The 15,121-nt window shown below is 41.8% G+C and overlaps 1 protein-coding gene across 7 annotated transcripts in view; it reads right to left on the minus strand.

Moving 5' to 3' along the window:
* The window catches only part of ZFX (zinc finger protein X-linked), a 60,672-nt gene extending 51,597 nt beyond the window's left edge, over positions 1-9,075 (minus strand). The window contains exon 1 of one of the 7 annotated variants that reach the window (XM_059050630.2): positions 8,963-9,075. The gene's annotated coding sequence lies outside the window, so the exon portion shown is untranslated. Of the gene's footprint in view, positions 1-8,040; positions 8,119-8,413; positions 8,880-8,962 lie in introns of those variants that run through there. The other 6 variants (XM_067023666.1, XM_067023668.1, XM_059050629.2 and 3 more) reach the window with 6 other exon arrangements.
* Positions 9,076-15,121: the final 6,046 nt, after the last annotated feature.

Here is a 15,121-nt window from a genome sequence, read left to right on the forward strand (position 1 = left end):
TGTTCAGCATTTAAAATGTGCTTATTATCGTTCGTACCAATTGACCTTTCCTGAAATCATGCAGTATTGAGTCAAGTCTTTAAATCTGTTTCCATGCCAGAATCTTATCAATATGTAAGAAATTTAGAAAGACTAGGTGCCGAAATACCCAGCACAATACTTGTATATTTTTAGTATCACATAGAACTAAAATCCCAGGAACTAAGAAAACTCTGGACCTTATGTGGTTTATTTCTTCCATCATTTCAAACATAGCAAGTAGGGCCTATAATGTTATTTGCTCACAATATGTTTACGTCTTCCACATTCATACCGGTATACATCAGATTTGCTCATTTTGGTTTTTTTTTAAATTAACCAAGTCTTACAGTGATTATTTAATATCTTTCTATAAATCCCATTTTGTGCTGTTATAGAAAACCTCCATTTTGAAAATCTACATTGTAAAAGAAGCACATGTCTTTGATGTCTCCAGACAAAAAAGCCTTACAGTTAATTTTAACGTTTGCACTTTGGGGTACAACCTACAGGGAGGGCCTGAAAAAGAATGGGAGGGGGCTACTAAATATTTTTAGTAAAATGTTGCCTTTGCCTTGTGCAGAACATGTAAAATATGTGCTTTAATTTAGTAAATATTTTTTTAAGGTGGAAATACTTTGTTATTGTAGCTAAAACAATTCTTAATCATAAAATTTCTGAAATTCTTGTAATTTTTTTCAAACTTATCTGAAGTTGTTTACCATTTTATTTTTGTTTGAAGTGTGAATCCCAACCTCTCTTGAAAAAAGGGTTTCTGCTAATGAATTGAGCATTTAATATTTTATATGCCTTTTGAGCTGTGTAACTTAATATTTGGATATTTGACAATTTGTTTTATTATGTAATTGATAAAATGGTGATGTGTATTAACATTAGCTCAACCATATATTTATACTGTCCGTAAACATGTGGTTATAGTTCTGTGGAAGAAATAATTTGTCAGTGTTCACCAGCTCGTAAAAATCTAGTGTGAGAGCTTAAACATTAAATAAATGATGAAATGCAAAAAAAAAAAAAAAAAAAAAAAAAGAAATTGGTAGAGTACTCCTAAAACTTCACATTCAGGGTCCTACTATGGAATGCTTTTCTACTCAAAGCTATTCAATCTTTCCTAACAATATTGTCCTCTACCAACAGGAGTGCTGGTGATGCAGCATTTCTTAAAATGCTCCATAATTATCTATGTGATTTTCTTTCCAGTAAGACACCCACCTCACAATTCCTTTTGCTTCAGTTGCATTGTTGGGTGTGAAATTAAAACACAACAATGCACATACTCATTTAAGTGATGACAAAATGAAGAGTCTTGACCAAGTATGTGCATGTAAAAACAATAACTACATCATGACTGCAACCTGGACAACAGTGATTATAGGACACCATCAAATGAAGATCTATATGAATCTCTGACATATTAAAATGGGGGAGGGATGTACTTCAGAATCTATGAAGTATGTTAATACGAAAGTTCAGCAAGGTTACATGATCAGTACAGAAACAGTACCTAAAAGAAAATCCTATCACAATAACAAAAATTATACAAATTTTTTTCTAGCAAAAAATCTAACAAAAGTTGTACAAGAGCTTTATTTATTTTTATTTTTATTTTTTGCGATACACGGGCCTCTCACTGTTGTGGCCTCTCCCGTTGCGGAGCACAGGCTCCGGACGCGCAGGCTCAGCGGCCGTGGCTCACGGGCCCAGCCGCTCCGCGGCATGTGGGATCTTCCCGGACCGGGGCACGAACCCGTGTCCCCTGTATCGGCAGGCGGACTCTCAACCACTGCACACCAGGGAAGCCCGTGCAAGAGCTTTATGAAAAGCAGTAAAATATGCCCAGATTCAGACCCCAGCTCCACTATTTAATATACATCTATATGTATCTACATATTATTCTATAAATCTGATGCAAATACAATAAAAATCCAACAGTTTTTCATAGAAACCAACAAACTGACCCAAAAATAAACAAAGGAAGGAAAATAGCTTTAAAACCCCGAAGAAAAAGAACACATATTAAGATTTAACTATAAAGCTATCATTGTTAAATCAGAGTGGTATAGGTATATAGTCAAACAGACCCATGAAATCAGAAGAAAGTAGAAACAGATGTATATATATGAGAATACGATAAACTTCACAAGTTGCATTACAAAGTAGTGAGGAGAAAGGCTGAACTATTTGGCAAATTCATATTAAAAAGATAAAATCAGATCCCTATATCATACAATAGAGAAAAAAATTCCAGATGAATTAATGACCTAAATATGAAAAAGCACAGTATCATTATGACCTTGGGGCAGGGGAAGAATTTCTTGCAGATACAAGAAAACATAAACCATAAATGAAAAAGAACTGAGGAAACTGACTACTTTCACATTAACAAGTCCTACACAAAAAAATATTCCATAAACAAAGCTAAAGAATAAGCCACAGACTAGGAAATGGTATTTTCAGTGTATAAAACTACAAGCCATTAGTATTCAGAATATAAAAAGAATAACCATAAACCAATGAGAAAAAGGCAACAATCCAATAAAAAAATGGACCAAGGATAGGCACAAGAAAGTCATAGAAAACTCAAATGGCTAATAATACGTGGGAAAAAAGGCTCAACAACATGAGTTATCTAAGAAATGCAAAGTGAAAACAGCAATGAGATACCATTTATACCTAAAAGATTGGAAAAAACTGCAGTCTAATCTTTTGGCAATGGTCTGGAGAAACAGGCTCATACACAGCTGATGGGCGTGTCGAATGGAACACAATTTGACATTTGGCAATTCCCAGTAAAGTTGACAAATGCAGACTCTTGAATGTAGCGACTCTACTTCTATAATCCCAAGAGAGAAGAACCCCATATAAGGATGCTCACTACAACATCGTTTGAAAATGCAGAAAACTGCTAACAACCTAATGGCCCCTCCCTAAGAACAGATAAATAAACCACAGTATATTTATACATTAAAATACAAGTAAAATGAATAAACCAGATCAGTAGTTTTCAAACTTCTTGGACTCAGGGCCTCTTTACACTCAAAAATTGAGGACCTCAAAGAGTTTTTTGTTTATGTGGGTTCTATCTAGAGATGTTTATATTAGAAATTAAATCTGAGACACCTTAAAAGTATTAATAAAAAATAAACCCACTGTATATAAACATGAACATTTAAAAATAACTATTTTTCAAAACAAAAAACTGTGAAAGGAGTAGCACTGTTTTACATTTCTGCAAATCTCTTCAAGGACAGGCTTAATAGAGGACAGCTGGATTCCCATAACTGCGTCTGTGTTCCATCTATCATGACATCACGTTTCGTGGAGGCTCTGTACAGTACTTGTGCAGTGTACAAAAGAATGAGGCTGGAAGAATCTCAGAGATCCCTGGGAATTCCTGGAACACACTCTTGAGAACCAAACTAGATCTACGTACAACATAAATAAATCTCAAAAACACTGCTAAGTGAAAAACTATATATATAAAATGATAAACACAGTATGATACCACTTAAGTAAAGTTAAAACAAATAAAGCAGTACTTGACATTGTTTGTGGTACATACATATTGGGACAGTAGTTATTTCTGGCAAAGACAAGACAGGAATGGGATAGGGAGGCACTCTTCAATCTCTGAGGTTTTCTTTCTTTAAACACACAAAAAGTTACGAAGCAAATATGTAATAAAATATTAAGATCTGTTAAATCTGGGCGATACCTGCTTTTCAGTAATTCTGAAATATTTCATCATTTTAAATATTTTTTTCAATCTTAATGGCTGTATTCTTCAAGGCCACGTAGCTTCCTTAAAATGTTACCTCCCTTTGAGTAAAATAGTTACAAGATTCCTGGATCTTATAAAAAGTCCTTTGGAAAACTAATTTGACAGGACTAAGTATACAATGGCCATATTAACCCCAAGCTTAAGCGCTGGGGGCGGGGGCTACTCAGCTTATGTGGCATATGCCTTATTACGCACACCCCTTGCTCAAAGGATACAGTGACTAGACAGATGCTTGAATAGTTGAAAACGATTCAACTACACAAAATTCTCTGCACCCCAATATTGAGAGAATTGCTTTTAGGTAACTATCATTACCATGTACCAGGTAATGCTCTGGGACAAGGATAAATGAGAACCCGTCTCTACATCCAGAGTTTAGAAAAGATAACAAAAATACAAATACACAGCTAAAATATAAAAGGTTAAACGCTAAATTAAAACATACCTACACTGCTATATGAGACAGAAGAATGAGCCTGGAAAAATGATGGTGCCATAAACAGAAAGAAAGCTAGAAGCAGGAGCTGTTTTAGGCGCTCTGCGTTTTAAAAAAAAAGTTTTTTCCCCAATAAATAGTACTAGGCATCTACTATGTTCCAGATAAATTTGGTTTCAGCCATGTTAAGACAGTAAGACACCTGAAAGGAGGTGGTCAGTAGGCAATGCTAGAGAAACTAGAGAGGATGGGCATGGTAAAGGGCACCAAAACCACGCAAGAAGATTCAAGAGAACAGGGTAGACAACTGACCTTGAGGAAAATCCCATAACAGAAGGCAGAGAAAGTATAGAGTTTCTGAAACAGAGAACACTTTTATATAACACACCTGCTGACATGCTGTAGAAGTTTCCCAATTTGGGAAACAGCAGATCTAGGAATAGTGGAATGAAAAGAAATGAAAATGCTGGTGAAAGGAGAGATAAGACAGCTGAGGTTTTTGTAAGATGAGCAAACCTAGGAATGTTTGTAAGGAGAGGAAAAGGCATCAGCAGAGTTAGAGGGCAATGATGCAAGTGGCAGAATCACACTGACAGAGCTCCATCCTTTGGGACCAGTGGATCCCACAGGCAGAGCATCTGGGCCTGAAGCAGCCAATTCTTCCCACAAGTGAAGAACAGGACAGCCTAGGGAGAGACAAAGGAAGAATATGAAGTGGAAGGAAGGAAATTCAATTGCTTAGATCAGATGGCTGTCTATCTTTCTGGTGTAAGTAAAACATTAGGTAATCTCTGCTGAGGCTGAGGGGTTTCAAGGTCAGGTTGAGGAGTTTAAGAGTAAAAAAGAAAAAGCCTGGAATTGCCAGTGTGCATAAACACAAATAGTACAAACAAGGTCATAAGTGGCGATACAAGTCCAGGTAGGTTGAGAGAGGAAGCATTTACAAAAAGCAATGTGGAAAAAAGTTTTTCCTCAATGCACTGTGAGCATGCTTTTAAAAAAGGAAACTTGCATCTATCTGAAACATACACAAATTAAAAAACAACACCTCATTTATCCAAGATAGCTGTTGTTCCACCAGTTTTCCAGACCACCCTTTCAGGCAAAAAGCACTTTAACTGTTTCCGACAGAAATCCTTCCAAACCATACACTCCTCTCTTCTTAACTACACGACTGAAGTCCAACGCTTAATCTTAATCATCCACTCTTGCTGTACTGGAACGTGTGCAGCAATACGATTCCCTTTTAGAATTCTATGTCTTTCCCAGCTGTCAAGATATAAAGCAACTGATTCTTTCAAGTTTACGTTTACCTTTACCATCTCAACGACCACAGACTGCTTTAGCAACTTGCTTCTAGTCAGCCTCCTAGAACGCACGTGCGTGTCTCAAACTTTTCTAAACCATAGCCCTTTAAGATAAACATGAGGGGCTTCCCTAGTATCGCAGTGGTTGAGAGTCCGCCTGCCGATGCAGGGGACACAGGTTCGTGCCCCGGTCCGGGAGGATCCCACGAGCCGCGGCGCAGCTGGGCCCGTGAGCCGTGGCCGCCGAGCCTGCGCGTCCGGAGCCTGTGCTCCGCAACGGGAGAGGCCACAGCGGTGAGAGGCCCGCGTACCGCAAAAAAAAAAAAAAAAAAAAAAAAAAAAAAAAAAAAAGATAAACATGAGAATATTCGGTTCCTTCCCTTCCCCTCATGGAGCAATCACTGCTCTGACCTGTTGCAGTTTAGGAAAAATGGAAAAACTGAAACAACTTTCTGGTGAATACTTATGCTACCTATAAATTTACGTATCATAAAATTCTAGGAAACACATTCCCAAAATGTGCATCGAGAATAGTTCAAATATTAATCAAAACATGACAAGGCTTAGCTTAGCAAACAGCCTTAGTTATTACCCTCTTAATCAAAAAGGTGGTTCCTCTTACCAGATGGAAGAACAGGGATTCCAAAAAGACCACCTGAAGGCTGCTGCCTTTTTAATCATCGCTCTTCTACTTTTCAAAACTGACTTGTTTAAAAATTACCATGAGGATACTTACAGGTTCATTCCTCATTTTCATAAAGTAACCCACAGCACTGGTCCTGTAATTTTCAACCACGGTAAATGAACAGCTAGAAACCCCTCCCCATTTGTTTACTACAGAGATTATAATAACTCTTGAGCAAAAAGTTACTTGGAGAGAGAAATAAGGACAGAAAAAAGGGAGCAGCTGCCTACCAGAGATGGATTGTTGAAAAAGCAGCAAAATTGCCTGAACTTCTGAACATTCCTGCAGTGAAACACTGGTTGTTACTCTCTCAACTTTGAAACTTCCTAGGCCAATGGAAGGGCTAAGGGGCTATAAAGCCAGGCTCAGGTGCGTCATCACTCTTACTGCTTGAGGGCTCCGTGGCCTCCCCCACCGAGTATAAGCCCCTCCACCTGGAAAGCAAGCTCCATCTACCTTATTTAGCCACCACTCCCCTACCTACACCGTCTACTCCAGCCAAATTACACATACTTGCTGTTTTCTGAAGAAGCTTCACCCTTGAAATGCCCTTTCCCCACCCCATCTCAGTCTAACAAAGTCCTACCCATCCTTCAGTAACCTTCACGAAATGTCACCTAACCTCGTTTTCCTCTGAAACCCCAATAATTGGCTGTACCTTCCCGGCAGCACTTCAGTGCATTTCACCTCATCTCATCTGCCTCTGAACAACGAACTTCTTGGAGCCACCGTCTGCATTACAAGAACCTTTTGAATCTTTCGTAGCACCTAGCACCGAGGTCACAGTAGTGTAGTATGCAATCAAAACTACCTTAAGGAGTGGAATTCCACCTTAGAAATTTTCAAATCAAACAGAGAAACTAAATACCATACCAGGTACAGGAACAATAAATACTGCATCACATTACGTTGTCCTTCAAGAAGAAAATAAAACCTTCTGCCCTTTTCTTACTCCTGAAAAAAAGTAAATACTACCAACAGATCGCTAATAGCTTAAATGCACCTTTTCTAGAAAGCTGTTTCCAAATTAACGAAATTCAAACGACTCCATAAAATTTTTATTTCTCCGTTGCCGTGCTGTGCAATTTGCACTTTTCCCCTTACTACATGAAAGAGTGAGAACTTCTTTCCTATCAATTTTTTTAAAAAATTTATTCCTTTATTTCTTTCTTTACTCGAAAAAGCAGTGACTGTTGGAAAACAACCGCATCTAAGGCACTCTAATTCACGTGTGACTTCGCTGGGGTAAAAAGAAAATGTCTTGGGGTCCCACTTGCCGTGGTGAGTCCACATGCCTGGGCGGACCCTCAAGTGACCTGTAACAAGCGCGAGGGAAAGGCGCGGGGCCGGGGACGCTGAGGAACTAGATAGCCCCAGCGCCTGGGCGCCGACGAAGGCCGCCTGCGGCAGCTCGGCTAAAATACAGCGGAAGCAGCAGCTAGTCACGGGGGCTGCGGTAGGCAGGGCAGGAAGGTGGCGCTGCCGCTGAGCGCCTAGAGCCCGAGCGCACATCATGGCGGCGAGGGCAATGGCCGCTGTAGGGAGCGAGCACGCCCCCTCCGCGCGCACACGCTGCCGTGCCGGGCCTCCGGGACCCGTCACCGGAGCCGCCGCCACCGCCGCCGCCCGCTCTCCGACCCCCCCTTACGGGCTGTAGCGGAATTTTCTCTTCAGACGCCGCCTTCAAGATGGCGGCTCCCCCTCCCAGCAACCCCCTCAATCGTCCCCTGCAGCAGGCGCCGAGCCGCCGCCATCTTGTCCCCCGTCCCTCCCCCCCCTCACCGATATTTACATAGCGAAAATCGGCCCGGCCGGCCTGCGGCCTTCACCTCACGCCTGCAGCCTTCGCCTCATTGCCAGGCCTCGCCCCCGCGCAGTGCCCCGGGCCGGCCGCGGCACCGACCCGGGGCCCCTCGGCCGCGTCCCGGGCCACCGGCCGACCCTCCCCCAACCCCCGCCCGTTTGCGGAGCGCGGCTTCGCCGCCGCTCGGGGCAGCCGGGCTCCTCCCCGGGCCTAACTGCGGCCTCCTTGGGGCCTGCTCGGCGCCGCGCGCCACACCGCCCGGCCTAGCGCGGAAGGGCGCCACGCGGGCCGCCGACCAGGCCGGGAGCAGGCCCCTGCGCGCGCGCTAGGCCCCGCGGCCGCGGCGGCGTCCGGAACTCACCGGACGGGCGTGCGGGCGGTCGGCGACGGTGGCGGGTGCTGCAGGCCGGCCTTTCTCTGGAGCACTGGGCCGGGCTCCGGCTGGTGGGGCGGGCGGAGGGAGGGAGGAGGGGCCGAGCTCGGAGCTGACAAAAAGCGGCCCAGCTCCCCGGCACGGGCCCGCCGTCAGCACGTCACGTCACCGCCCGGGAGAGAGACCCAGGAAAATGCGGAAGGGTACATAGGCCCCCTCCTTCGCCCGGTGTGTCTCCCTGGTGCCCCGGTCGGCGCGCTCACGCCGTGCGACCGGGGAGCCCAGTGGCCTCGCTGCGGCGGGGTCTCCGGCGGCCGGAGTCTCCGTGACAGCGCCCCCCTTCTTTCCACCTCCTCCGCGCTCCCGCCCGCCGCCGCCGCTACACACGCGCCGCTGCCGCCGCCTCGGCCGTAAAGCCCGCGCGGGGCCGTGGTCCGGCGACCCCGCGGAGAGGCAGGCGGCCCGCACCCGGCCCGGCCGCCCCCCACCATCTCCCGTGGGCCGCGGCCACCCCCCGGGCCCTCCCTGGAGACCTACCGCCTCTCCGCGCCGGTCCTGGCCGAGGCGCTTGCTCGAGTTGTTTGCAGGCCCTCAGACCCCCGCCCGCAGTAAATGTGTTTTCTTCATCCCCGTGGCTGGAGAAGATAAATTTAGCAACCCCCGCCGTCCCCTGCCTTCGCTTTAAAAAAAAAAAAGTCTTTGAAATAAAATGAAAATAGGCTTGCCAGTCTAAATGGGTGCGTGGGCAAAAGGAGGGGGAGAAGGGTTATCCTAGAGCACCTACCAAACCGTTTAATTTTTTTTCTAATAAGCGTTCAATCAGAGAACCTAATTGATTTTATTAGTTTACGGCGGAAAAAATAAGAGTTACGTTTTGAAACTGGTTTCGCACATTGCAATGAACACGAATTTTTAATGTATATTTTCTCTATATCCGTGTTTCAAAGTTGGGGAGTCTATGAAATATGTCTTGTGTGATTGTTTCATAAATAATGAATTTTTCACATTCTTTAATAAATACAGAGGGAGGAGCAGAATTGGGATTTGGGTGTTTTTTACAAACTACTGAAGTCTTTCAAAGTTTAAAAAGACTTAGGAGAGAAAGAAAAATATGTATTTGAGTAAGTAAAACATTTATCAACTCCAAAAATGTGTATTTTGCATTTTCGTTACTGAAATTTTTATGCTCTTTCCATACTGAACTTGGAACCCAAATTATGTTTAAAACTTACTAGTTAAACGCTAAATGATGTAGCCTTTACATTAATCCGAATCTGATATGCTTTGTTTCTTCGTTCAGTTCACTAAATGTGAGATTAAAATACTTTTTCTTTTTAATTCTTTGGCCGCACTGCGCGGCATGCGGGATCTTAGATCCCCGATCGGGGATCAAACCCACACCTCCTGCAGTGGAAGCTCGGAGTCTTAACCGCTGTACCTCCAGGGAAGTCCGATAAGTATACTTCTAAACAGTAAATAAAACAAAAGTTATAAGGCAAATAGCATATTGGTATGAAATCTCTTCAAGTACAGAGGCCTTGTATTTTAGTTTCCTGTCATAACTTTTTAAAACTCCCAGAATGCAAGTTGTCCTTTCCCTCAGACCTCTTACAATTATAAAATTGCTTTCAAAAAGGAAAAGCAAAGGTACAGTAAGAAATAATCTCAGGGACTTCCCTGGTGGACCAGTGGTTAAGAATCCGCCTGACATTGCAGGCGACACGGGTTTGAGCCCTCGTCCGGGAAGATCCCACATGCCTCGGAGCAACTAAGCCCGTGCGCCACCGCTACTGAGCCTATGCCCTAAAGCCCGCGAGCCACAGCTATTGAAGCCCGTGCGCCTAGAGCCCGTGCGCTGCAACAAGAGAAGCCACTGCAATGAGAAGCCCGTGCACCGCAACGAAGAGTAGCCCCCGCTCGACGCAACTAGAGGAAGCCCGTGTGCAGCAACGGAGACCCAACGCAGCCAAAAATAAATAAAAAGAATTTTTTAATGTACTAAAAAAGAAGTAATCTCTGAGAATGTACTTGATGGTAAATTTCCTCTCAAGGCTTTAACCTTATTTTTTTTTGCAAGCAATTAAATGATAAATGACAGGTCTTCAAAATTCCACTGGGCTGCGTGTGATATAGATTATTCACAGAAAGGTAAATAAAACTAATATTTTTTTCAAGTAAAAAAAAAGAAATGGCTTGTATACCTACACTAATGTATTTCAAAATATTGATAACCAGCGTTTAAGTACTTTCCAAGGGCCTCCTTTCAATGCTATGGCATGTCAAAAACGGGGTTTCAACCATGTAACTAAGCAACATGAACACAACCTAATGTCAGCATTCTTTTTAGTTCTTCCATAATTACCATCAAATACTTCTAAGTCCACTAGCACTTAAGGAAAAAGTGTCAAGGAACATAAACAAAAAAGATGTTTGCTCAATTTACAAAACCAGAAGTAGTTTAGGTATCGATACTTTTTTTGTGTGTGTGTGATATGCGGGCCTCTCACTGTTGTGGCCTCTCCCGTTGCGAAGCATAGGCTCTGGACGCGCAGGCTCAGCGGCCATGGCTCACGGGCCCAGCCGCTCCGCGGCATGTGGGATCTTCCCGGACCGGGGCACGAACCCATGTCCCCTGCATCGGCAGGCGGATTCTCAACCACTGCGCCACCAGGGAAGCCCTCGATACTTTTAAAGAGCCTTTTGCCATTACTTTTCATCCATAAAGAGACTTAACTTTGATGGGAAAAAAGGAAAGGATGGCCTAGTTCTATAAATTATATTAAATAAACCATTACTGGAGTCCAACAAAGATTATTCTATAGATGACTGTACAGATGAGGTCAGCTATACCTTATTTTGCATTTTTAAGAAGGGGAAAATAATTTGTACCTCAAATCCATTTATGGAAGGCTGTAAAAAACTATGATAAAAATCATTTTACTGGAATTATATTTAATATAAAATTTTCGTGTGATAAAAGTGAAGGCTCAAAGGAAGTGTGAACAGCAGAGATCAGGAATTGTTCGATGTAATAAAACACTATAGGTTGTGAAAATATTCACAGTAGGACCTTGAAGACACCTAAAATCACTGAAAGCATTTGGTAATCAAGCACTAAGTGATTAAGCACCTGACACCTTGCACTTAAAGGACCTACTGCAGCCTCTCTTGCATTGATACATTTCTTCCTTGTTTTAGTAGTGAGGACCTAGAGAATTCTGGGCACAGGAAGTAAAAAGATGTGGTGCTTGCCCTTGGGGAACTCAGAGGCTGTGTATGGCTGAATACAAACTTTCTTAAGTGCTTTCATTTTCTCACCTAAATAAACACACAATAAAGTGAAATTTTATTTAAGGAGATTGAGAGCCGAATATTTCAAAGGCATATACTATGAATACAAAATATATGGTTTCAAAGCAGTCAAAGGGATTTTGGTTATGTGCTAAAATTTATTTGTTCCTTCAGAGCTGTTAATGTATATTAGATAGTTAAAAGCAACTACTCAAGGTTTTGACAGTGTTTTAATAACTTAACTAAAAATCGCTGACATGTTTATAGGTCCTTGAGCCAGGAATAATACAAGGCCTTTCAATCATTTTTCCAGAAAAAGATTATTCAGAAAAGAAGCTGTTAAAAAAAGAACAAAAGAAGCTGTTGCTTTTCATTCCTCAGCACTGACCGATGGAAATCCAAATAAGAAACAATAAATTATTAGCTTATGAGAAATATAGACCTTCTTGAATAAAGTTGTGGTAATTCATTACATTATATCCCAAAGGTTAAAAAAATATTGACTTTCTCCTAGAGAGACCATAGTTTTATTGAACTAAGCATTCCCTATAAAATTTACCATTTATCTGGTACTTGATACTTATCTTAACATGAGCAAGTTGTATCATGTTGGAATTCAGCTGACTATAATTAATGCCAAGTAAGAATTTTTACTCTGAGTCTTTAAACCACACACACTCCCCAAGGGAAATAATTTTAAAATAAACAATGACTGACAATTAGGTGGTTTTTGAACAGTACTTTTCACACGAATCATCAGTTGAATAAGACATTGTTTAATTCCTGAAAATCACCAATAGCTAAATTCTACTTCATGGATTATAAATCACAGGACACAGCAAACAAATTAGCTCCACTAAAGAGGTGAAAATCAATATATGAGGTCTAGAATAACCAGTAATAATGAGCACCCCAGGCACCCAGATTGGGACCTCTAAATACAATTTTCCACTAAAGGAATCAGGGTTCCTGTGACTCCTGGGCTGGAGCAGAAAAGTACAAGATGAACCAGGAATATCTCCTCATAACAGAAAGAAAGAAAAGAAAAAGTGTCAAAAGGTCTCAGGAGCCAGTTTAAAGAGGCTCCAGTTGGCTAAAGATGAAAAAAATTTGAATGTTAAAAGAATAATTGCTATGGATCAAAACACATTAAGTATGCTCCTGAGTTTATAATGAGGCTTTTAAAAATGATCAACTAGGGACTTCCCTGGTGGTGCAGTGGATAAGACTCCGCACTCCCAGTGCAGTGGGCCCAGGTTTGATCCCTGGTTGGGGAACTAGATCCCACATACAGGCTGCAACTAAAGATCCTTCATGCGGCAACAAAGATCCCGTGTGCCTCAACTAAGACCTGGAGCAGCCTAAATAAATAAATATTTTAAAACTATAATAAAAATTTTTTAATAAGTAAATAAAAATGATCATCTAGTGGTGATGGTTGCACGCCTTTGTGAGTATACAAGAAACTAGTGAAACATATACTTTAAAAGGGTGAATTTTATAGCATGTGCATTATATCTTTTTTTTTTGCCCCCCCACCTCCCCACCCCCCCCACCCCCCCACCTCCCCACCTCCCCACCTCCCCACCTCCCCACCTCCCCACCTCCCCACCTCCCCACCTCCCCGCATTATATCTTTTTGTTTTGTTTTTGTTTTTGTTTTGCGGTACGTGGGCCTCTCACTGTCGTGGCCTTTCCAGTTGCGGAGCACAGCCTCCGGATGCACAGGCTCAGCGGCCATGGCTCACGGGCCCGGCCGCTCCGCGGCATGTGGGATCCTCCCGGACTGGGGAACGAACCTGTGTCCCCTGCATCGTCAGGCGGACTCTCAACCACTGCGCCACCAGGGAAGCCCCCGCATTATATCTTGATATCTAAAAAATCACCTTTGGAGAATACTAGAGAACCAACCATTATTTTGAAAACTAGTAAAGGGAAAGATCAAGTAGTACTTATCCTATATGAACTGTACCTCAGGTTAAACAAATAGCTGATGAAAGGAATATTTTTTTTAATAGAAGTATTCCTACTAACACATGAAGAAGGCTTGATAGAATTAGAATATCACCATTTTGCAACCACTAATAAATCAACGGATCTAAGCAACAATCATCAATAGCTGCTAACCAGAGTGACAACCAGACATATGCCTCATAATTGAAGTACACAATGCACTGGCCAAAAAAAATCAAACCTGAACCTGATCAACCCCCTAGCTCTTTGCCAATTTACAGGAAATGTAAGGACAGAGAAACTTATCAATGAAACAACAGGGAATGTAATAAACAAAATCTAGATGGTGGGAAACACTACGGGATCTTTTTTCTTCAACAAATAAATTATAAGGAAAAAAACATTGGAGGGAAAACCAACAGATGAGAAAAGACATAAAAAAATATCAATCAATTGAAATATATGAACTTTATTTTAAACTTGAGTCAAACAAATAAGTATAAAAAAATGAGACAATCGGAGAGATGTGAACACTGACTGAATTGCTATCAACACTAACTGGATAAACGCTGATATAAACAAATTACTGTTAATCTGGTTTAAGTGTAAAGATGGTGTGATTATGTCTTTGAGCCCTTATCTTTTAGAGATACATTATCAAAATGTTTACAGATAAAATGATACCTATGAGAGATGGCCTTCAAGCTAATCTGGGAGGCTGGGGGCGGGAAAGAGGTTGAGGGTTAAGTGGGTGGGGGATATAAATGAAAGAAGATTGCCCTTGAGCAGACAGTTGTTGATGCTGTAGGATGGACACATGAGAGCTTGATGCATTATTCTCTGTGTATATATTTGAAATTTTCCATAGCAAGTTTAAAAAACAAACACAAATAAACATACAAAGAAAAAATTATCTTCAAATTTCAAAGAATCTTTGGAGTAAGGCGAGCATTACAGATATTAGTTGCTTCCTTTCTCACTTTTCTGTGGACCATATAACACCACTTATTTTCAAAACAGCATAATTAAGCAATAAAATAAATAAAATTAGAACAACATTAGGAAAACAGCAATGTTTTTCAAATTTGGAAGGGAACAACACCTTGCTAAAGATGCAAATTCCTGGGCCTCAATTCCTAGAAATTCTGATTTTTAGGAGGTACAGTATAGGGCTGAGGAATCTGCAATTTAACCAAGCCCACACACCAACAGTACTTTAAGAAATACTAGTACATCCTGGTAAATGCCTCTTTGCCCACATTTATAAGACTTTCTCTTGGAGTATAAAGAAGTAAAATTGCTGGATATGGTACATTTCCAATATTACTTTCCAAAATGACTGTACTAATATACATTCCCTCTAGCAGAAGAGAATTCCCAGTTCCCCATTCCTTCTCCAACTCTTGATGTGCTCATGCTTTTAAATTTTTGCCAAGAACATAACTATCTTAC

The sequence above is a fragment of the Kogia breviceps genome, chromosome X, assembly GCF_026419965.1.
Source record: "Kogia breviceps isolate mKogBre1 chromosome X, mKogBre1 haplotype 1, whole genome shotgun sequence".
NCBI lineage: Eukaryota > Metazoa > Chordata > Mammalia > Artiodactyla > Physeteridae > Kogia > Kogia breviceps.